This window comes from Pinus tabuliformis, chromosome J (assembly GCF_031772625.1).
Source record: "Pinus tabuliformis cultivar Carrire ecotype Pingquan chromosome J, CPIR1, whole genome shotgun sequence".
In the NCBI taxonomy this organism is placed as follows: domain Eukaryota; kingdom Viridiplantae; phylum Streptophyta; class Pinopsida; order Pinales; family Pinaceae; genus Pinus; species Pinus tabuliformis.
Genome location: NC_142295.1, coordinates 783,808,058 through 783,832,810, shown reverse-complemented (window position 1 = coordinate 783,832,810; position 24,753 = coordinate 783,808,058).

The window sequence follows — 24,753 nt, the reverse complement described above, 5'->3', positions numbered from 1 at the left end:
CGGGTAAGTTCTTCCACTTAATGAGATACTCTGAAATTGATCGATTTCGTAGCTACCGGGTTCTTGTTTATGTGACTCCTCCAGGTTACAATATGATTTTTCCTTCCTCTTCAAGTTCTGGCAATATTGTTTAAATTGGGATATTGTGCAACTTTTGAATGAGTGGCCACACTTATTTGTCCTTCTTCCATTCATCCCTTGCTTCGTTTATCCAATCTGGTTGGATAATATAAATAGCACAAAACAATGCTTCCACATTGTCATCCTTTCTTGAGAGTGCATCTGCAACAAAAATTTTCTTCCTTTTTCTATAGATGATGTCAGAGTCATAACCCAACATATTTGTCACCCATTTTTTCTGTTCTTCTAAAGATAATATTTGTTCGAAAAAGCATTTAAGAATATCATGATCCATTTTTACCTTGAAGTGTCTTCCCATTGGGTAAGTTCGCCATTTCTTAAGTGCATGTAGTATTGCCAACATTTCCTTCTCATAAATAGCTTGCTTGAGATGTAGCCATAAAAATACCCAACCACCTACATAAAAACTTTTTTCACCGCGATGTTGATCTACCTATTTTGCATTCGATTTTGCACCAAAGTGGCATTATCCTTTAAAAGTTGGAGAACTTGTTGCTGATGCTCAATGTGATGTTTCACTACTTGAACCTTTTTCTTCTTGTGTCTTTTTATCTTGAGAGTTTGAGGAGTGGTAATTTCTTCCAATGCTTTACAATATATGGTCAGATTCATTTTTGATGCTCGATGTGATCTTTCACTTCTTGAACATTTTTCTTCTTTATATGTTCTTCTATCTTGATAGTTTGAGGAGTGGTAATTCCGGCCAATGCATTACAATATATGGTTGGATTAATTTCTTCTTTCTCGATGTCATTTTTCACTTCTTGAACCTTTTTCTTCTTGATATGTCCTTCTATCTTGAGAGTTTGAGGAGTGGTAATTCTTGCCAATGCTTTACAAGATATGGTCGGATTCATTTATTATTTCTCTTGGTTGGGTCATGGAATATATCCTCTTCTTTTGATTTTTCTTGATCCTTTTCTTCCTCCTCTTCATACTCTATGTAAAATAATTTCTTCTCAGCACACTTATGACTTTTAGTGCATTTGCTGTCACAATTGTAACAAAGCCCTTTTTCTCTTTTTTCTTCCAATTGTTGTGGTGTAAACCTTGTAGGTTGTGGATGGCTAGGAGAAGAAATACTTCCATAATTATAGTCATGAGTGGTGGGATTCCTTGTTTCCATAATTTCACTTTCAAGTTTTCTTGCCCACCTAAACGCCTTCTCCAATGAATCAAGTTCCCAAAGACGAACCTCATGTTGAATGTCATACTTTAAAGTACCTATGAAGACATCAATCCTTTACTTCTCTGAAATATTATTTACCCTTATATTCAATTTTTGAAAGTCCCCAATGTGCTCTGTGATTGAACACATTTTTTTGAGATTTATCAATTAGCTAAAGAAGGTGTTTCTCTTTGTATCCTCATAATGTGCTATCATTTCCTCTGTGAAAATTGACCACGTAACAAGTGGTTTACGAGAACAAAGCCCTTTATACCATAAAAATTGATCCAGTTCTAAATATGAAGATCTAATATGTACCTTTTGTAATAGTTGCACCTCATGTAGATCAAAATATTGCTCCATCTATAGTATCCAATTTACGGGATCCTTGCCATCAAACTTCCTCATATAGCCTTTTCTTGATTTTAGGAGCTCGATCTTGAAACGACTTTAACTCTGTAATTTTAGCTCTTCCAGTTCCAAAATTGTGACCTACAATATCCCTCTATTTCCTTTTTCTAATGCCACTAGTCTAATTAAAATTGGATTCTCCAAGAAAGAGTTATGCATAATCTCCCAAGATGACCTGATTATATACCTTTTCATAAGAGCGAACTTGTATGAAGTGCCACGTGTCACTGTTTTGACCTCTAGATATGAAAAATATATAAAAGAAACTACAATACATCCTCTTTTTGTAACTTCTTTTGAAATATCAATATGATACTTAGAGAGACAGTTATGACGATTTTCCCAAGGTGACATGTTTGGAATGTAATTCAGGGGTCTACACAAACCCTAACTTCCTCAGACTATATCTCTGAAACTTTAGTGAGACAGGATCTGAAATTCGGAGCCGAGGTTGAGATTGATTTCTTCTCAAATGGGTATCTTTTTTACCTTCTAAAACTTCTTAGAGAAAGTGTTATCGCAAGAATCCCACAATGACCTATTTTAGTTGAAATTATGAAGCTTGCGAAAACCCTAACCTCCTTAGATCATATCTCCACAAATATAGCGAGACAAGTTCTGGAATTTAGAACCAAGGATTAGCATGAGTTCACCTCAAATAGAATTTTTTTTCCTTCTGAAAGGTCACAGAAAACAAGTTATAGCGAAAATGAAATGATGACCTATTTGGAGCAACAAAACCAGAGAATCCAAAGCTCTGATACCAAATGTTATCAAACCAGCTCACAAAATGATAGAAAAGATAGATCAATGCCTTATAATTCAGCCTCTTAGAGGGGGAAACATCCTTTACATTACACAAATGAACAATTCTTGGATGATAAAAATGACAATACCTCCTTTCTATATATAGGAGTATAAGGGGTCATAATATAATCAGAGCCGACATAACAATAATAATGTAACGACACATTAATAACAATAGTGGGCTTCTGTCGGGTAGAATAATAACAATACGGGGACTATATGGGTACAAAAATATAATAAGGGGGTTGTACTAATAACAATAAGGGGTTAAACTAGTAGTATAGGGCCCTTTCTATCAGATCATAGACTGATTGCACTTCTATGGAGGAGGTTGATGGTGTGCCCGGGCATGGCATTTAAATTCAGAATGACCTGGCTAGATGATCTGGATTTTAACACTCTGGTAAGGGATACATAGCACCGCGATGGTGATTTTGGAACCCCCCCATGAATTGGATACCAGATAAACTAGAGACCCTTCGCGGGGTAGTGAAAAACTGGCAGAAGAGGAAAAATTAGCCCATGAAAAAAGAGATTAAGGATATACAATGTGAGCTCGACCTCCTCCTCCCTTACATGGCCACGAATAATCTTTTGGATGCTACCTGCTCACATATTCTGGAACTGGAATTGGAAAGGAAAATACTCTTAGATTTTGAAGAAGCCTCCTCTCACCTTAAGAGACGGGGAATCTGGATTAAAGAGGGGGACATAAATAGAAAATTTTTCCATCGTTTTGCAAACCATAGGTGTAATGTAAATTCTATATGGTGGATTCATGATGCTGAGGGAAACTATATCCAATCATAGGAGGAGATCTCCAAAGTTGCGACCTCACACTTCAAAGAGGTATACGAGTGCAATGAAAACATTGTTGTCGAAGATCTCATATGGGGGATTGAGCATTTCCTACCTATGTTTGGCAAAGAATCAAATGATGCACTATACAGAAGCATCACTGAGGAGGAATTACTTGAAGTCCTTAAATCGTTCAATGGCAATAAAAGCCTGGGGTCGGACGGGTGGACTGTGGAGCTGTTCACACATTTCTTTGATCTTTTCAAAAATGATCTACTGCACATGGTGGAGTATTCTAGACTCACTGGCAATGTACACCATCTTATAAAATCCACATACATTGCTCCTATCCCGAAGCGCAATCCTCCTTCCTGTTTTGCTGACTATATGCCAATCTCAATGTCCAGCCTTATCTACAAAGTTATTTCAAAAACCATTGCAGGGAAAATGCGAGGTACTCTATCGTGCCATATATCTCCTGAGAAACATGGGTTTCTACATGATAGACAAATTCATGATGTTGTTTCAAATGCACTAGAATGCAAGCATTCGATTCATTCAAAACACCTCAATGCTGCCATCTTGCAAGTAGATCTGCAGAAGGCTTTCCATTGCCTGGATTGGGGATACCTCAGACTGGTCCTATTCAAAAATTGGCATACAACCCAAAGGTGTTGATTGCATTATGGCATGTGTGATAAATGTTTATTATTTTGTGATTATAAATGGATACCCTTCAAAATTCTTCTGGGTTGGGCGTGGACTGGGACAGGGTTTCTCTTTGTCACTGCTTTTATTTATCTTGGAAATGGATGGTCCGAACCTGCACATTTCAAAAGCGCTGGAACAAAACCAAGTCCAGGCTCTACAGTTGGGTAACAACATCAATATATCACATGGTTTCTTTGTAGATGACGTGCTCATCATGGGTATGTTGAATCGTTTTACATGGTTGTGCCTTTTTCATATTTTCAGGAAATTTGCTAATGCTACTAGTTTATATATGAATGCACACAAATCTATTATTTATCATGGGAATTGTGACTTAGATATCATTGCATATATTAAAACATTGTTTGAAATTGACACCGAGTTGATGGGTCATGGTATGAAGTACTTGGGATACCATATCAAACCCTGTAAATATAGGAATGTTGATTGACAATGGCTTCATGATAGATATTTTAAGAAGATTTCTGGGTGGGACTATAGATGTCTATCCTTGGGGGGTCATTTCATCCTTACGCAAACAATCCTTAATCAACTAGGGGTATACTAGGCCCATCTTCACCATATTCCTGTTGCCGCCATTCACTATCTCAACAATATTATGGCTAATTTTATATGGGGTGGTAGTCATGAGCATAATAAATGTCATTTGTCTAAGATGTCCGAGATCACTCTGCCTAAGGTCATGAGGGGATGGGGTATTCTAGACCTTCGCTGCTTTGTATGGGCGTTATTAATCAAGTCTCTATGGAGGGGCATTTCAGGACACGAACATGGAGTGTGATCATTAGACAAAAATACTTAAAGAACCATGATTTCATATACTGGCTCCAAAAGGGTTCCATTGGAGTTACAAATGGATTGACTATTTGGTTCATCTTTCATAAAGTCGCTAAGGTCTTCCTACAACACCTGGCTTGGAACATTGGATCAGGCCACAATATTCTCATTAGTATAGAGCACATTTTGGGTGATAGCAATGAGGATATGATCCCGGAGCAACTTATACATACCCTAAATGGAAGAGGCATATATTTCTGGGGTCAATCCATTTCAGTGTGGAGGGGTCCATGCTGAGTCTCGAAGCGTAGACAGGAATTGGGTCTACCTCGACATTGGGACCTGGAATGGGATTAGATTATTGTCAAAATAAAACTACTTGGGATATGTCATGCTAGAATTCATGATAAGTTAATTTGGTTAGGAAAGATGAAGAATGATAACATCAAAGTTGCGGATATATACCTCACTCTTTGTTCCGTGGATGCACAACTGAGTGAGAAACATGTTTTTTTTGCGTTTTGGAAAAGTAATATCCCTATTAAAATCATCCTCTTTACTTGGATGGTTTTCAATAATCAAAATCTCACTTGGCAGAACTTCGAAAAGAGACAATGGCAAGGACCTGGCATCTGCATTATCTGTAAAGATGAAACAGAAAACAACAATCATATTTTCCTCAAATGTCATCATACAGTCCAGGTATGGAAAACACTTTCTTCACAAATTGGTTTTCTGTATATTCAACGTGATTGCATTGTGCACTGCTTGCGGTGGTGGAGCTCTCAGAAGTCTATTTGGAGAATCATTCCACTAATCCTATTTTCGGAAATATGGAAGTGGAAAAACATTTGCCTCTTTCAAAATTACACTGAAGATTTCTATAAGGTAATTGATAGTGCTTTAATTAACCACACACTGCATACATCAAATGGAATATGCTACAAAGCACCTCGTTACAAAAGACTAAACTGTAGATGGAATACCCTATGGGTTTTTTTCATGGTGTTGCTCAATGACACACATGTGGCTGCGGATTTTGGCTTGCCATCTCAGATGCATTGGCTTACAGAATACACTGGCATGGAGGTAGGGGCACTAACACAAAGGCTTAAGCAATCGTTTTATGGGGCATCCTATGGTTCACGAATTTCATTGATTTCCCTTTCATACATATCCATGGGGATTCAAAAATTATAATCGATCAAATAATGGGTAATTAAAACATCACAAACCCATTATTACGGTCAGCCACGTGGCAATCGTAAAACTTTCCGAAATGAAAGGAGCCTGCGTGACATGGCAGTGAAGCCACTGTCTTTACCATTCCATGTTACGAATAAAAGTAGTAGTCTAAAAATTATGTTTTCTGGCAGGGATTTTTGTAAATCCAAGTAAAAGTTGTCAAAATTCATAATTTTAGGTGCTTTAGATGTTTTTGATGGAGCTAAATCCATTTCCACCATGAAAAACATGATTCAAACTCTCCATCTACAAGATTTATTGAATTTTTTTGCCTGGATTCCGTCCACTTTTGGCCATTTGGGAAATTCCTCCACCTTCATAGATGATTCCCAAATAAAAGGAGTCGTCTTCCTAGGTGGAGGAATTGCCCGGACGGCCAAAAGTGGCTGGAATCTGGGTAAAAAAATTTCAAAAAATCTTATAGAGGCAGTGTTTGAATCCTGTTTTTGATGGTGGAAATGGATTCACCACTATCAAAAACCTCTAGGACGCCTAAAATTTTGAAGTTTAACAAGTATAAATTGGATTTAAAAAAATCCTTGCCCGATTTTCTCTAAATATGACCAGAATTTCCATAAATCTCCAGACAACTCCTCTGCCTTGTTAAAATACGACAAAATAAAATGGTAAATGACGATGGTAGGGAAAGAAAATGAGCAGGTGGGAAGCAGGACCTCGCCGGAGATTGGCAGATACTCAATCAACATTGAGGTAGTCAACTTCATGAATCCAGATCATGTAAATAAGCCAGTTCATGAATCCAATTCATCTGTTGTGTGTTGTCAGGACAATGATTGACAACAGCGCATATGACATTGGTCACTGCATGTGCAGGATGACCTCGGTTCTAGACCTTTTGTTCTTGTGCCACCACAAGAAAACGTCGTAATACCCGAGGACAATACGATACTCTGTGACCGATTGCCTTGCACATGATATTGATATTAAATACACCCCATCGCTAATACCATGGCTGGGGCTTTGGAGCCCAGGTGGTGGCGGGGGGTGACTTGGCCTCTAGAAAATCAGGTAATCCAAAGTTGAATGATGCAGGAAAAAAATCTTGTATAGTTCAAAATAATACCCCAGTACGATTATTATATGTTGTTTATCTGAAGGCAACGACCTAACAAGAGCCACGAGGTGGTAATGTCCTTGTTAAAAGAAGTTGTTCTAAGGAAATGAATGACGCTTGAAATTTTCATTGGAATTATAGATGAAAAATGATATCTTTTATTGTATACATGATCAAACCATACACTAGTGAAAATAATAATTGTTGGTTGCATGACCTAGGCCCAATAGATTTAATAGTGAAAATAATAATTGTTGGTTGCATGACCTAGCCCCAATAGATTTAATGTATGACATATAAAATATAGTTGAATTATTAAAATGAGATTGGTGATTTACTATATATTAAAAAGGTATAGATGGAAATAAATTTCTATATTAAGAAAAATAAAAAGAGTATGGGTAGACATAACGTTTCAAACCGTTCTAATTTCAAAGGAGAGCATGGATGGACATATCAATATAAATTTTAATTAGAAAAATGAGCCATACCATTTCGAGGAACGAATAATTTTTGTAATTCCCAATCCCTGCAAATGAAACAAATATAAAATGCATCAAATATCCATTTGAATAATGACAATCTTGTAGCTTCCCAAAATCAAAAGACAATCTTGTAGCCTCCCAAAATCAAAAGATAAAGATACAAACCAAACACCACTTCACGAATGTCGAATTTCATATAGTTCTTTTTAGAGTTTTGATCGATCTATAGGACTTAAAGGCTGGAAAGGGTGATATGTTATAGGCCTATTTGTGATATTGGTCCCCATTTATATTTCTTCTTTGTAGAGGCCTCTCTATTTATGAAGTGTGGTGCCGAAGAATTTGAAAAAGGGATGGAGCCATGCCAAGGCCAATCATATTGTTTGCAGTCTTAATCTCTAGATCATACTCTTTAGGTTTATTTTGGGTCGAAGGCATTTTGTTCAAATTATATATGGAGTGTTTATTTTCTTTTTGATCCTACAGTTTCAAAGAAACAACTTCAATTTATTGTCAAACAATTGCCACGACCAATCCAAATGTCATATAACTATTTTTTCTGAAACTCAAAATCCAAAATGATGATTTGATTACCATATCTTCTTGAATTTTAGATTTTGAAACAGTATGCCAACTATTGTTGTCATCCCAATCAAATATGTAAAACCTAGAACTTCCTAGCCCCTGCTTGCGCAATGTCTGCAATGAAGAATTTGTTGTTTGACCTAAGAAAGATGACAGCCCTATCAAATTGTTCTTAGTGCTCAATCTATAGCTTCTTTTAACTTTTTAATTTAAATTATCATATACCAAATTTCAAGATCTTGTAAATAGTTACTAGCCTTATTTACAAGAACAAGACAAGTTTAAGAAGATTTCCTTGCTCATGTAAACAAGTGGTAAATGCAAAACAAGATGAATCTTTTACACAATCACAAGAATATTTCTTCTTTGGTAAATTTTCAAAGGTTTAAGAATAATATAGAAAATTAATCTCATCAAGAACACTTATATATTCTAAATATTGCTTTATGAAGCCTGCTATTAACAACATGGTATAACTTTTGGATAAACAGAACTTGAGACCAATTAGCGCTACCTAAAATTTATACATTAACAATAATAAATAAATCTCGTAAAATGAATTAAAAATTGTACAATGTATTTCCTTTAAATGGACAATTGAACTACTTAAAGAAAACACAAAAATATGTAAAAAGAAAACACTTTATATTAACTTGATAGTTAAAAAAACTCCTATGCAAAATGTGTGTTGAAAAATATCACCATAAGCAAATTCTCCTAATAATCAGGGGCACATCCCTTAGATTTGTTGTCTCGAACATAAAATAATGCAAGGGAGGAGGAATTCATATAAAACTGAGTTTGTGGAATGCTGAGAAGGGAGGCGAAATGGCTTACAAACATCATGGAAGTATCACTGAGATGAATATATGGGGATAAGGTCAATTCAGAGGTGGAATAGAGTTGTTTTTTGTCTATGTAGTAGAGTAGAGAACGAGTCACAAATTTCACCAATCCAACTACTTCACCAAAGGTCGCAAATCTATTGTAATCGTCAAAGATTGTGGAGGTATAACCTTTGTTCACTTCTATGAAATTTTCCATTGCTTTAATCTCATTTAGAAAATATATATAGTTATCTTCCATAATAGAAAGACTCATATCCCCATTCTTTATGGATGGTATTAACTGTGATTTAAAAGGCTGAATTTTTATATAGGGGTGCATTCTCCCAAAGATACAATCTCTACTACTAAATATACCTGAGGGAAAGCATCCATTTTCCTTAAGGCACATATAGGATCTTTGTGGAAAGACAAACCATTGAAGAGGGTATAGAGGTTTTTTTAAGAGTTGTGGGGGCCTGCTCAAAACAATTAATTCATTGTCGTGAACATAAAATAGAAATATGGGTGCGTTCTAGGAGGTGTGGAATGTCATACTCAAGTGAAAGGACTAGTTCAAGGATGAATGTGATGAGGCATTTAATCAAATCTAAAATTTATTTCAGCACCAAAGCCCGCCCTTTTTGGAACAACGACACTCATATACAACCTTTATGCATTTCAAACCAGTAGGTGATAGAGATTGGGCATTATTTTTCCAAATTCAAGCCTTACAAAGGTTTTTTTAGTACATTTTGGAGCATATAATCAATTCTAAAATATATTGCAGACAAAAGTCTTCATTTTGGAGCATAAATAGTTATCTACATACACACATTATTCCAAATCTATACTTACAAGAGGTTAGATTCATTGTTCGTTGCTTAATGTAATTTTTTTCATAACTGTTGAAATACATTTGGAAGTATCAATTTTCTATTGGGTTTATTATTTTGCATGGTACTATTTTATGTGAGCATGTATGCACAACCAAAATCCAATCCACAATTATAACCACATAAACTCCATACACTAGCAAAGAACAAAAAGTGTTTGTTAAAACACTTCAACAAAAAATTCATAATCAGGCTAGTATATAAACATGTGTATTATAATTTTGGAGATTATATTTGTTGTATTATATAAATTTTGGAAAGGAGATTATATTTTTTGTTCACATTTTAACCATCTTATGATCTTTGGCTTAGAAACGCAACCAGCAAACCATGCACCCAAACTGGTCTACTTAGAATGCCTTAGTTTTTTTTTTTATCCACTTAAGCCTATTGATCTATTAGACCTTAAAAGGCTAGTAAAATTGCGATGTTAAACTAAGATATTCATAACCTCTTGCACAATTTTTCATAATATTTGTAAAAAGGATGTATTTATTATAGTTTCATTCATTTAAGAACATATTATGGGCTTTGATGAAATCATGTTTCATTTAACAATTGTCCTTTGTTTAATCCATGACAGGCATAGATCATGGGATAATGTAAGTAAGAACTTTATCAATATCCTTAACGGTCACTTTCCTTGCATTGTGATGTTGTCAATAATCAAGGAAGAAGGACCTATTACCACCAAATTTGCATGGGAAAATTTGTGAACTTTCTATCTTATGATTGGCATAACAAAGTATATTAGAACAACAAAGTTTATCCAAAAGGAAACAAGGGAAACAATATTCCACATCCATCCATGACTATAAGTAACTAAAATATCATCTCAGCTTCTAGAAGATGAGAAACGTTGTAGTGGTAATCAAGGAATATTATAGCTCTAAGACTCAACACAACTCAACAGTCTGGGCTTAGAGATTCAACCCTAGCAGATGTGAGAGACAACGTGAAAGGGATGTGATATAGGGAGGGATAGATACCATGATGGTGCATACCATGGATGAATTTTATTGTTCAATGCTTCATCAAAATTAACAAATTTTCACACTAATTTCATCATGGACAGGATAATCTATAGTAGTATGTAGAAAACGTACCATGAGGATATTGAGCTTCCTTATGCATAACGTGTATTTGATTGTGCTACCTAGTTTAGTTTTGATTTTGATAGAGCCAACCTTAAAGGAAGACTCTAAAAAGGTAAATGTAATTTTTTTTATACCTTTGGCACTCATGTATGTCACTCTTATGTATTTTGTAGCAATGCATTTACCTTCTACACCAGCATGTCAAGCACATAAAAATATAGCTTGTAAATGAACCATCAACAAAATAATTTATTGTTGGGGAAACCTACATGCAATTTTCTACAAAGAAAACCTTTGTTGGAGATGTTTTAGGGCCAACCTATCAAAACATACATGGAAAAACAAATATATATATATATATATATATATATATATATATATATATATATATATATATATATATATATATATATATATATATATATATATATATGAGAACATGTGCATTGTAGACTGTATATAACACATTTTTTTTGTCTGAAATCCACCATGGATAAGGGTAACTCGATGATAGTAGTATGTTATATTTTCTTGAGTAGGAATAATGAGGTAAGGGGTCAGGCACTCTATAACATTCTTAGGTGATTCAACTAATCTATAGCAGCAGTTGGGAAATACTTTTTAGCATGACAATTAACCTCAGTTTGGTAGAAGTACATTGTTTCAAATCATAGCTAAGAGTATGTTCTGGAATGTTGAGTAAATATCGATAAAAAATAAGTCAAGGTGCTTTATGTTTGTAGGCCAAGGAGACACTTATACCAACACAAGAGTTCCTCTAATAGATTTGGAAGGCTGTTATAGAAAAATTTTGGAGATATTTTAACTAGTACAAAAGCTTTTGTATACCGACAACCTTCAGGTAACCACAATATCGATTCATTGCAGCATACACAATAATTTTCTGAGAAATTTTGACAGTTGTAGCAATCTTCCTACAAACCATGTTAATGCAACCTGAAAAAAATGTATGAATTAGATTACTTGTCAATGTTAAAGGACTGTATTGTGGGAAGCAATAGAGTTCCTGTAGCATCATTTTGAAGGAATTTTTGTGGATTGCAATAACGCATAGAACATTACATTAGAACAACAAGGGATATTGACTGAGGGTTAGGAAGATATGTCTCATTTTGGGGCTAGAAACAAAGTTCTCCAAAAAGAAGTCACTTTTAGCTCATCGTCAACACATATACACATGGAGTTGGAGAGATGGCTTAACGTTTGGGGGTTTTACCCATCCTCTACTCATGTACCAACTTCAGATCTCTCATACCATATTCTAGAATTTGCACATATAGGGAGAAGGATTATCTCTAATATGAGGAATTCTCTAACCTAGTGCCCTACTTTACAGTCAGCCCATTATTTTATTGGCTTGTAGTATTGGAGCTAGCACCTAACTATGGAAATTTAGATCATGGAGTTGGCATAGATTTTGAGGTGATCATAGATGAATTGTTGATTTGGAGACCTACGCACCCACCATTTTTTATGGAGTTTTGCTTGGTTTGGTCTGGGTTGGTCATCAAGGTGTCACTTCACCCTCCACCCCACTTGGTGTCTTTTTTCAAATACCTATGACCTTTATAAGTGGAAACCATGCCACATATGCTAGCATTATCTCATGAATCATTCACTTGGATAACCTAGTGCCCACTTTAGTTGGGGTACCTTGAGGGATTTTTGGTTACTCTTCACATTCCTTTCCTTGTTGATGCATGCTAGACACCACACATGCATAGTGCCTATTGATGCCAAAAATGAGGTACACTTGAAGTTTTTGAGAAAAATGCATAAGTCAACTAATGGCCCTGGTTGGAATAAATGTTGGTCCAAAGCCAAGTGATCCCTATCACACATCTGAGATATGCCTTAAAAAAAAATTATATGTTGTCCATGTGTAAAATGTGATTGATGTAAGGAGATTTTAAGCAATAATAACAATCAGATTTATAACAGTTCTTGAAGTCTTGCGATAAGATATGTTGCACTTGATGATTTGAATCTGACCTTAAAAACACTAAGTTTTTTTTTACCCAAATGCAAATGACATTAGAAGATATTTTTGTGGCCCCGTTGAACTATTCTATTATCTCTATTGATAGTAGTGAATTTAGCCTCAACAAGACTCATTTGTTGAAGGATGCATTGTCAAGAGTATAATTGTTTTTGCTACAATCTAAAGGGCATCGTTGCTGCAATTTTTAAGGTAGTGTCAACCTGAATTCAGTCACAGGTAGAGAAGATCATTAGAGATGGAATACAATGGTTTGTAGTACACTTTTTCCAACTTCCAACAACAATGTTAGGTTTCTAATGCATAACCATAAAAATCACAAACTAATTGACTTGAGGCAAATTTTGGAGGATACTGTGCAACATATCCTGACAAATTTTATGGCAGAAAGGTTCCTAATCCTTACAATGAATTAACAATGGGTCTAACACCTTGAAAATTACAATATTGTCTTGTCATGAAATCTAGAGAGTGTCTTTTTGGATTGTGGAAAGTAAATTTTGTGTGTTAGCTACCTTATTGAGAGTATGGAAGGATACATGGAGAACCCATTATATATCAACAATATTAGAGGGAATGGGTGGCCTAATTTCATGCACTATTTACTCCTGGAAACAATGGTTTGACAACCTTTATCTAGTAGTGACTACAAGGTAAACCACTTCATAATTTTCTAAGAATTTTGAGGATCAAAATTGTCCAAGCATTTGACATTTGGAACTCTACTCTAAAGCAACTGCAGAATGAAACTGTGACAGTTGATTTGGCTGAATATATGATAGAAAAAGGGCCAAAGATACTACAACAAGGTTACCCTCCATAAAGCATGCAAAGGAAAACCATTTACCTAGTCATAAAATCTACGTATTTGTATTGTTAAAGAGCCATATAGCAACAATTTGGGATTTATACTAGAAATGAAATTGTTCCCATGATTCCTTTTTTACACTTTGGAAATAGGACTGAACAGTGAGGAACATCATGACTAATTTTATTATAGTCCTTTGTTGTCATCTAGGAACAAAAATATAGAAAGGGATAAATTATCCTCAACTATAAGTTTCCCTCACTAGATTCAATCCCTACAAAGGAAAAAAGGAAGCCATTTGGTTGAAACTTGGGGATGAAAATACCAACTATTTTTCAAATTCCAAGAAAAGTACTAAAACTATTTTAGAAATGGAGAATGGGGAGGGTAATCTTGTCATAAGTTTTAATGAACTAGTTGGTCTAGGGGTGAATCATTTTAATGAGATTTTTCAGAAGCCAAGAAGTACTAATACTGATGAGCTCATCAAACTTCCTTTGTATTTCCCCAAATTAAGTAATGAGGAGGGGAACAGGGCTATTTATAAGGAAACATCCTTCTAGGAACTATTGGTTGTACTTTCTAAATTCGAGAAAGACGAGTCATCGGCCCAATGACAAGACTATTTGAGTTTTTTAGTGGTTTTTTGAATATTATTGGCACTTATCTACTCTGAGTGGTGGAGGAAGTAAGGATTGTGGGTAATGCTTGTGTTCCACTTAACACTACATGTTTAGCCATAATACCCAATTTTATAAGCTAAGGACCTATGATTATTGTCATTCTATTCCACTATTCACTTAAGTATACAAGATTATCTCAAAGGTACTAGTTATTAGGCCAAATAGATCACTTTTAGGTATAATTTCCCCTAAATAGTTTGGTTTCTTGGAGGATAGGAATATTCATGAAGCAATTGGTGCTTCTGAGGAGGGATTGCACTGAATCAAAGTCAAGAAGTTTCCTTCTATGGTACTAAAGTTGTCTCTCTCAAAGGCATATGATGGATCTTTTTGGCTTTATCTAAGACTTCTTCGTATACGTATTGGATCTAACCTTTCTATTGTTAATTTGATCGGGGCTACATCTCTTGAATCTCATTCGTATTACCTATGAATGGGTCAAACTCTCCTTTAAGAAATCCAAATGGCTTAGAGGGCTTCCCTCTATCCCGTTACCTTTTTTTTGGTAGTAAAAAGTCTCCTCAAATCAATTCAAGAGGTTGAGAACTCTAAAGGAGATGAAAATGGGAGATAAATGTTGTAAAGTGGTTTGATTTATTTCAAAAAATAATTCCTTTTTGTAATTCACTTGATTAAGAAAGGTGAAAAATATTTTTTAGCAATTCACTGCAATAAATTGATTTTTTCTTGAATCGCTTAAATTGGAATTAATTTCAACTACACAATCAGATTTTCCACTAAAGCTATAAAAATAGATTAAATAGGGAGATAAAAATACAATTGATCAATTGAGAGGAGCTGAAGACCAAGAAATAAACAAACACAGAGGTTGTATGGAATCCATACACCATTCATACAACAAATATGTATAATTATATTGGTTTGTACAACATATCCACATCGTTATACAAATGTTTACATCAAAGCCAATTTTTTCTCTTTTTCATGTAAAGTTGTTTATGAGGTGAAATGTTTTAGCAGATTTGTGGAGGTTTCCTTGTAACATTTAACTGAATAAAAATCAAATTTGAAAAATAAAGTATCTATGTCTAAAATTTTGTTATGATTCAATTGTTTACGTTTACAGGTATTATGTGATTAATGAAATCTTCAAAAATTTAAGTTTTTTCTATTAAAGTAATTATAATGAGTTTTAAATAAGATAAGATAATTTTATTAATGTCTATGGGTGACCACAAGAGTAGGTCAATGGGACTAAAAGATACATCCAGTGTAAATACAAGACATGTGGGAGTCCAAATGCAACTCCAGTGTAACTCCAAAACTAATAAGACTAAAATAAGACCAAAATAAAAAGGTACAATTAGTGAATGTATAAAGTCATATCTAAGGAGAAAAAATGTAAAATATGAAGTATATTTGTTAATAGACTATGTAACTCCAAAGATGTGAAGGGGAAGTTTTACAAACACCTCGGGCTGGAATTTTTACAAGGGGACCTGTGACACACTTGTTATTCATAGCTAATGTACTTTTGTTTACATCTGTTTATGTTAATCAAGGTTTGAAAATGAAGGAAAATTTAGATTTATACTACATGGAAAATGGGATTGAGATAAATGAAAAACGTACTATAATCTTCAACCATTTTTAATGAAGCTCAACTAGATTTTAAATATGATTTATAGAATTTTTCACCATTTCAATGACTAGACCTTAACTTAATCTCTTAGTATTTACTCTAAAACCTAATGGGTATCAGTAAAAGATTAGTCTTGACTTCTTGGTAAAATTAAGAGGAGGATTACCTTATGGTGCAATCGATGGCTTTCTAACGGGAGAAGATTTATATTGGTTAAATCTATTATAGAGGTTATTCCAATCTATTGGAAAACAATATCCCACATTGCAAACGGGGCATTGAAGATGATAAGGAGATGATGTTAGACTTTTTTATGGAAAGGAAATTCTACAAAAGGTGGTTTTCATTTGTCTAAGTAATCATCTTTGGCGCTTCCAAAAAATGGAGGGGGGAAGGGACTTGAACATATAAATCACTTTGGAATGACTCTATTCGGTAAGATAAGATAGTAATTTGGATTGATGTCTAATGAAGGACCAAAAAAGTAGGTTAATAGGACTATTTCAATATAAAGTTGTATGTATATAGTGGGAAAACTAAAACAACTCCTATAAAAAGCAAAGATAAAGAATGAATCTAACCTAATCTCAATCATGGAGAACAAGCTCTAAAAATGGAGGGCCACTCCAATAGAGTGATGTACAAAATAGGTGGCGTCTATAGGGTGAACTAATTGTTTAAATCCATGAATTAAGGAGGGGTCACATCATATTAGTTTAAAGAGGTGGTGAATTGGTTTGGTCTTTGAATAAGACAAGTGGTTTGTATACGAGAAAGTTGGGGTGATTAAATTTAAAATCTAAACAAAATGTTCCTAGGAAGTGGTGGTGGTGGGAAAAAATCTAGAAAGTCAAGGTCCTTAAGAATACTATCATCCACATGTGGCTAGCCTTAGGAAATGTTACAGAGGAGACAGTTCTAGGAGATTAGTATGTGTGTACTTTACAAGAGCTATGTAGAGAATACCTTTTCAATTATCCATAGAGAATATTGGTTACCTTTCTATTTTGTGTACTTATATTTCACAAGCCTAGGCTGAAATTTCTAACTCGCTCAACTTGAGACACCTACGGGATGGTAATAGTATCAATGGCTACCTTCAACAATGGTTTCAATTCATAGCTATAAAAAAGCTTGAAACTATTCCTTTTCTCATGTTGTGGAGATTGTTTACCTAGTTGCGCATGCAACTTCTCTTTTAATAGTACAATGCCAATCCAACCATTTTAATAAACAAGAAGAAGATAATTCATGCTCAACCCATAATGACTTATTCCCCATTATGAGTGGGAGGGTAAGGAAGAGAGATATGTGTCAACAAATAATTGAAAGTATGGTTTAGAAATAGGAAAAAAGTGTCTCACCTAGCTGAGGAGAGAAACAAACCTTAACTTTCTCCACTAAACCTCTTCCTCTGCTTCTCTTGCCTCTAATGCCTTTGTTGTTTTCTAAGATGGTGATACCTTAGCTGTTGGTACATGATGAACTTGGACAATTATTTCTCAATGAATTCTAAGTCTAGCCCTGGAATTGGGTATAAACCTATAAGCTTTGAACTCATAACCCTTACTTGGTTAATGAATTATGCTTATGTCTCTAGAATTGGATGTAAACCTATAAGCTCTAGAATCATAACCCTTTCATTTGTAGAAAAATCCTGCATTTAAAAATCTTAATTTGTTTTAGGAAATTGAGTGGATTTGTGTGCATGCATGAGTTTCGTCGCTTGCAGTTATGTAGGTGAGCCTCATTAATACCCGCAACATGAGCCTAAAAACAAAAAAAAAAGCTAAGTTGAGTAAGAGAAAAAGGTAATGTTCCCTTCAACCCTTCTTTTCCACTCATATTATTCTCCCCACGATATTGTTGGCATGCCATATTGTTAGCATTTAATATTTTTTCAAACTCTTCTCTATTCATAGCCATGGATGCACATTATATTATTTTTGCCATGCATTTTAATTCACTATATCAAAATTACAACTCATTGAAAAAATGGATAAACAACCTATAATAAGTGGACAACAATTTAAATGTTTAAAAATTAAGTAAAAATAAAGAATGAAAAGAAAACTTGATAAGACTTAATTGTAAATATTAAAAAATCTAGTCAAATTTATAGAGAAAACATTCATAAATATTAAGCAGCATACTATTCAACAATGAGTGAAATTGGATTTGACACAAAAATAATTCAAAGACCAAAATATTATTGGAAGAAAAGAAAAACTAAAACACCAAAATGGGAAATAGCTAAATAACTGAAATAAAGAAGTGCATGCTACACAAAGTCTAGAGTTAGACCACAACAACAGAAAATAGAAGACAATGAAAGAGCAGAAAAATTGGAAAGCTATGAAGATTTAAAAGGTTAGGCCACTAATGTGATGCTTGAATAAGAAGAGGCATCAACACTAATTTTGAACAAAAATAGACAACCTACCAATATATAAACTTTCTAAAAGATAATGGAAGGAAAATGGCCCAAGGGGTTAGCTCTACTGATTGTCACTAATCTTGCTGAGCATTTGGATAGTTCCATGTTAAAAGGTTCCTAAGAACAGTAGTTTGCACCGACAAGTTTATAGGGATGACATAAGTGAATGTGGAAAAAATCCCTGTGAGATTTTCCTTTGGATAAAAGAAGATAATGGAAAGAAAATAAAATATTTGATCTAAATTATAAGCCCAATTTCATCCATCTAACAATCAAATCAGAATTGCTAATTCTTAAAAAAAAAAATTATATGTACAATTATTGACACTTAATATGTTGTATATACAAACCTAAATTTGATTACCTTTATTGTTTGTTGCAGGAAAGCTTTGCCTGGGTAAAATTTCAAAATCACTCTGATTCTTCTTACATATGAGATGAAATGCTAAAAAAAAGGGTAACCAATTCATTATTTTAAGTTCTCTAATGAATTTATCACACATCCATTCATAACAAGCCTCTCTAATATCACTATAGGTAACAGACTATCAAAAGGTGCACATGTACTTATATTTTCACAGTTTTCTATGAAATTAGGTTGTTGAGATGATGTCCAGCACGCCTGAGTTCCATATAAAGAAGATGTTGAAGGGGGTACACTATGTGGGCCTGAAGATTGAGAGAAGCTTGCAGAGGGGAATGGCAGTGGTGGAAATTTTGATGGGGGTACTTGGGAAACTGGCATTGTTCCTACTGAGAAAGGAGGCACTGACCCAAAACTTATAATATGAACAGATGATGAGCTAATTGGTGGATTCATGCTATTGGGTCCCTTAGAGAAAGGATGAAGATTTGTGGGAGTTACTTGATTAAAATATGAAGATCCATTGTTTTCTTTAGCAGATGCGTTCACATCGCTTGCTGGCCCAAAATGGGGCCTCAACCGATCCTGCAATTGTCCAGGTGCAGATGACGACAAAATTGCAGTTGGTCTGAGAGAAGCATTAGCTAGTTGTGGAAAACAGGTGGACCACCATAAGGTGTTCCTGCAGACCTAGGCATTGGACGAATAACACGGTCAGGCCTTGCTGCATTTCTAAATGATGGAGTAGTAGTTGGCATACCAGATGGTCGAGCAGCTGGTTGTGGTGCATGAATTGGAGCTGAGAAAGGCATGCCAATGGGACGAATATCAACTGGTGTGAATGGCGGAGGCCTAGAATTTTGCATAGCATACAGTCATGGACCTGGCCTCGGGGATTGTGCTCCTGCCCAAGGAGGCCAAGACCTACCAATATGAATATTTTGCATGTTAACTGCTAGAGATACTCTAGAATCTATAGGCAATGTAAATGGCCGTTTTGTAACCCATAGAATTATTCCATGTTGGAGGATAACCGGTCCCCTGAATTGGGGGCCCCTCACCCGAGGGAACCTGAGTAAAAAACGGATGTATGTTTCATGCCAAAGATGATTCGCATATATGGCAGTGGGTATGCCATCTAATAGAAAAATTTAGTTTAATAAAATAAGTTATGAAAAAAAAAAATGAACCAAAACGAAACTAGGATAACCCAATAGAAAAACCACAAAGATATATTCAGCTCATGCTTAATTTGGCTAAACTACAACATAGTGTCTTGATCTATAGATTATTTTCATGATTTAGTTCAGCAAACTAACCTGTCTGAATCGAAACTAGGACCAAATCAAACCCTATAATAACTCAATGGTAGAAATTCTATTGCGAAGTTTGGAGATTTACTACCTGGAAAAATAGGCATCCTTCGTCCAGTGCAATAGCTGAAAATTCTCAAAGAAAAAAAAACACAATTACTCTTGGAGGCTGAGTTCAGCAAGAACCGGCATAAACATACTTCAAATTGAAAGGATAACCTAGCTGAAGATCGAGTTTCAAATGAACTCCCAGAGATCTGTATTCCAAGGTATGAACTGTCAGCAAATCTAGTGATTTTGACGGCAATTTCAGCTATTTGATGGTAATCTGAAACATGCGGATGCTCCCACCCATCATTGTTATTGTTTCTTTGGTAATCACCGGCAAGAAGTGTTAACAGGTGAGATAAATATGTTAGAACATCAAAATAAGTGAAAATAAAAATAAAATAAATGCAAAAGACTCTGTCGCTGCCACAAAATTTCCTTTAACAGGTATTTGAGATCCGATTGCGGATAATCTTGAGCTTGAAAGTGGCAACGATTCCATTAAAATGTTAAAACCGTTCATACATGATAGATAAATACCTAATGTCACGATGGATACCTAATAAATTCTCCTTGCATAAGTATTTTAATAATATAAATTAAGTTATAAATATCAATTTATTTTTATTTTTAAAATGGAATTTTCATTTCGTATTTGATATGCTATCTTAAAATTATTTTTACTTAGTCAATATTTTATTTTATTTTCTTTTCTAAGGTTAGGAAATAGGTTAACACACCATGACCTATGGAAGGAATGTAAGCCTCCTCTTTATGCACTATAAGCTAGTAATTCCACTTTGCATGATTATTCTTAAATAATGGTGATGTGTCAATTTTCATTCATGGATAGGAGTTAATGAAGGTTATATTCACTAATATTTTGACAAGTTATAATAATGTTTTCCTCTTGAAGAAAAAAGGAGCATTTTGTTCTTATGTAAAACTGCTTCTACTTGGTTAAGAGTTCACCTTCCTCATACGTAACAAAACAGGGTACAACCCAAGACCCAAAAGACATCTAATAGGAATGAAAGTCCCTTATAAACCACCAATTAACTATTCCAAGAGACATGGTTTCCCTTAAATAATGAGGATGAGTCGAATCGCATTTGTGAATAACAATGATAGATGATTGTCCCCTATATGAGCTAACAACTAAGTTAGATAGGGTCTCCCATGATTTAAAAACAAACAAACAAAAAAATTATGGAATTTTTAATGATAAATGAGAATTTGAGTGGAGTAGATATAAAACACGAAAATGATAATTAGTTTAAGCATCTTAAAAGATGAGATGATTTTTTATTTGTGACTCAAATTTAATGGTAGAGAAATATATATTTTAATTTGAAATTTGGTAAGGATTATTTTGAGTTGATGGAAAAAAAAAAAATCTTACATGTGGATATTGTAGAATTTGATTGTGTTAGGAATATTTAAGGGTGTTGAATTTATTTTTCATCCAAAAATATTCATTTCATCAAATCCAAAATTACAACTTCAATCAAAATTGGGTGATCAAAATTTTACAGTGGTAATTTAAAAAAGTGTAAATCAAACATTGGACCTTCTTCCAATAATTCTTATATGAACTCCCCACGTGCAGATGAATTCACATCGTTGTTAGTCCCTCACATCCTTCTCAAGGCTTGGACATGTGGCATCAAATTGCACAACCATTAGCATGCAACTATTCATGACATTCAAATGGAGTTCATTAAGGCTAGTGTTTGTCTGGATGTTGTTTCGTCTTAAATCAACTCATCATTATAGGGTGCCCTTGATACCTTACTCAACCACAATGCTGATGGAAATAGATGATGTATTTTGATCCATTAAGAAGCAAGGAACTCAACTCTAAGTTTGGTGGTTTACCTAGTATGTTCTAGCTTACTTTTATGTGTTTCTTTTTCCTTCAATTTCTTAGTCTATGAATTGGGATTTTCAACCTTTCTTATATAACTCTACTCTCCCCCTCAATCCACCAGTTGATCACTTATGTTGGCCTCCTTTAAACCTCCCACATCCCTATCCCTATTCTAAATTAAGCTTCGAAATTATGTGGTTCCTTCATCCTTGCACACATTGTCTCCTCCTTGTCATAGTGTGCCTGCTCATCACCATGCCCCATCTTGGAACAGCCCAAGGCCATCAAGATTGAGTGGGTGATGAGGGAAACCTTGAATTTGAGCCTATAAAAATTGTAAGAACTTAGCTACCATTGATTGCAAACACACCCTCTGGTATTCAGGAATGAGATCGATATAGTTAATATAAAGCCTTGAGCATAGAGGTGTCTCCTCGAGAATGAGGAGATTAAAGAAAATATAGGAAACTTTCTTGGATACCTTTCATGGTCATTACAAAAAGTATCTTTAGTGTGTCAATTTATACTAGAAAGTAAGACAATTATGGGCAAGGTGTCAGTGGATAGGGGTGAGATCTAACAAAAAAGAATCCTATGCATTGATGCCCTTCAATTACAAGTCTGTAGATTGGACAAAAAGGTGTATCTTCTAACAAAAAATATATTTATCATTAATGTATTTGTCGTCATCATTAATATATTTGTCATGAAGGCTAAGGCCATCATCTAATCATTTATTATCATTTGTTGTAATACTAGGGAGAGGATAACGCCAACCTAGTAAAATTTGTACATGTAAGCTCATTAACCCCTCGAAAAATCCGTCCTTGTGTATAAATACACCACAAATCTGTTTTTTATTCCATCATCTTATGATATTCTTGATCCCCCTTTTAGAGAGTTTAATGCCTAAGGGCACATATGTCTATGAATCTCTTATGTAGCACACTCGTGCTTGGGCGTCTCTAGTGCACAAGGGTTATCTCTCTCTAGAACATGTGTCTAAGTTCATCAGAATTTTTAAAGACTTGAGGATATGGCTAGAAGTTATGGCCATATTTTTTCCACACACTCTTCCTAGGTTAGCCTTTGAATGGTTTGAAAACCTTCCCAAGGACTCTATAGGGACTTTTGATGAACTATGTGATAAGTTTTTGGCAATGTATGCTCTTAAACCAATCATTGTATTTTAAGTGTTTTGGCTTATATGATTAAAGAAAGGAAAGTGGGAAGTTGTTGGGTCTCCAAAATGTAATCCACTTTCACCTTCCTTTCCATTATTTTACCCTCATTGTGTAACTCTGTAACTCTATAAACCCTACATTTGTAACCATTTTCATGACCATATGGGTTTATTATTATTATTTTCCAAAGTAATTAATTTTAATTATTTTAAGTGAATTTGTTATTCATTATTATGAAATTAACATATTTTCATATATATATAAAAGTGTTATGAGTTTTATGATATGGTAGACCTACTTGAATATTCTAAAAGTGACATACATGGCCTCCTAACTACAAATTCGAATTTCAAATACCAACTCATGAGGATTTGTAGAATATTTGAGGAAGATATGGATCATTAAGCTAAGAACATTCAAAGGATAAGAATCATGGAGGTTTTGATATGTGTCCTTATCAAAACTATGAGAGAATTTGGAGAGGATTTGTATCTTTTATTTTCAGGAGATTGGTTGAGACAAATGTGGATTTGGGAGAGATTTGAGGGATATGTATTTATTGATTAGTTATCCCTAGTTTTGGTATAAATAGGGGTGCATCCTTCAAGGGATCCCATGTATCTAATGTACATCCTATCTATTTATTCATCCATCTTGTAATCTTTTTGGAGCTTTTCTACATCTCTATGAGATATAAGTTGTTGTTTTGATCTCCAGGATGTGATAGTTGTTCAGTTTGTATACCGAGGCATGGAGGGCCCCCTTCAGCCACATTTTTCATATCTTTGTATATATTCATAACATAGTATAGTTTTTTCATTTCATCTCCTTTCAACAAGTGTGCTTTTAATTATGCAATTGTGAATGTGATTTCCTTTAAGCAAGTGTGCTTTCAATTATGTAAGTGTGACTATGATTTCCTTTCGAGAAGTGTGATTTCAATTATGCAAGTGTAGTGTAATTTTCAATTCTACAAGCGTGGTGTGATTTCCTTTATGCAAGTGTGATTTTCATTTATGCAACCATGTCTGATTTCCCTTATGTAAGCGTGGTTTCGATTTCCTTGGTTTGGATTTAGTTTTATTTATTTCCTTAGTTTCAATTGCATTAGATTAATTTAATCTGAAAGATAACCATCTAGTACATATAGTATAGGTATACCTTGTCAGTTTACAAAACTGCAAGTTGAAAAATTAATTGACAAGGACTTAACTAACAATTAAATCACCCAAAATTTTGGCGTCATTTTCGGGAAGGTATACATAGGTGTTTAAATTGAAGTTTGGACAACTTATCATAGGTGCATTCATTTTTAGATGCATGGTTAAAATCATGTTAAAATCATTTTTCATTTTAGATTTTAATAATTTTTCAAAACTTCG